We start from the raw sequence: 1,607 nt of genomic DNA, 5'->3' as shown, positions 1-1,607 counted from the left end.
GCATGGTGATCTGATAGGATACAAGGTATTATTTCAATCCTCTTGTATCTATTGAGGCTTGCTTTGTGACCTACGATGTGATCAATTTTGGAGAAGGTTCCATGGGGTGCAGAGAAGAAGGTGTATTCTTTCTTGTTTGGGTGAAAGGTTCTATAGATATCTGTTAGATCCATTTGACCCATGGCATTGGTTAATGATGTTATTTCTCGGCTTAGTTTCTGTTTCAATGACTTATCCTTCAGTGAGAGTGGGGTGTTGAAGTCTCCCACTATTATTGTGTGGGGATCGATGTGTGGTTTAAGCTTTTTTAGGAGATCTTTTACAAATGTGGGTGACCTTGTATTGGGAGCATAGATGTTCAGAATTGTGATGTCATCTTGGATGACTTTACCTTTGATGAGTATGAGGTGTCCTTCCTCATCCCTTTTGATTAATTTTGGTTGAAAGTCTATTTTGTTCGATACTAAAATGGCTACGCCTGCTTGCTTCTTGTGACCATTTGCTTGGAATATTTTTTTCCAACCTTTTACCCTGAGGTAATGCCTTTCATTATGGGTGAGATGTGTTTCTTGAATGCAGAAGAATGTTGGATCTTGTTTATGTACCCATTCAGTTAGTCTGTGTCTTTTTATTGGAGAATTGAGGCCATTGATGTTGAGAGATATTAATGACCAGTGACTGTTAAGAGTCTTAATTTTGATGTTGTTTCCAGTCGAGCGTTTGTGTAGTTGTGTTTTTGCCATGGGATAGTTATCTATTTCCTGGTAGTTTTGGTTGTAGCTTGACCCTTTGGGATGGAGTTTTCCTTCTAGTACCATCTGTAAAGCTGGATTTGTGGATAGGTACTGTTTGAATTTGTTTTTGTCATGGAATATTTTGTTTTCTCCATCAATGGTTATTGATAATTTTGTTGGGTAAAGTAGTCTGGCCTGGCATCTGTGGTCTCTTAGGGTTTGCAGGATCTCTGTCCAGGCCCTTCTGGCTTTTATGGTCTGTGCTGAGAAGTCGGGTGTAATTCTGATAGGTTTACCATTAAATGTTATTTGGCCCTTTTCCCTTGCAGCTTTTAATATTTTTTCTTTGTTCTGCATGTTTTGTGTTTTGATTATTATGTGGCAGGCAGTTTTTCTTTTCTGGACAATTCTATTGGTGTTCTGTAGGCCTCTTGTATGTTTATAGGCATTTCTTTCTTTAGATTGGGGAAATTTTCTTCTATGATTTGTTGAGAATAGTTTCTGGGCCCTGGCGTCTGATGTCTTCTCTTTCTTCAATGCCTATTATGCTCAGATTCTTCTTTTCATGGTTGTCCTTAATTCTTGGATGTTTGTGTCGGAGTTTTCCAGATTTTGGCATTTTCTTTAATGGTTGATTCAATATCTGTGATTGTATCTTCTAGCCCTGAGATTCGTTTCTTCCATCTCTTGGATTCTGTTAGAAAAGCTCACCTCTGTGTTGCTCGCCTTCTTCTCTGAGGTCTCACGTTCTCGTTATTCTTCTGTCTGTATGTTTATCATTGAATCCATTTTCATTTTCAGATCTTGAATTGATTTTTTTTATTTCTTTCATCTGATTTTTTGTATATTCCTGAGTTTCTTCCATTGCCTCTT

The sequence above is a fragment of the Acomys russatus genome, unplaced genomic scaffold (assembly GCF_903995435.1).
Source record: "Acomys russatus unplaced genomic scaffold, mAcoRus1.1, whole genome shotgun sequence".
In the NCBI taxonomy this organism is placed as follows: Eukaryota; Metazoa; Chordata; class Mammalia; order Rodentia; family Muridae; genus Acomys; species Acomys russatus.
The sequence above is the reverse complement of the archived record's forward strand: the minus strand, read 5'-3'. Positions refer to the sequence as shown.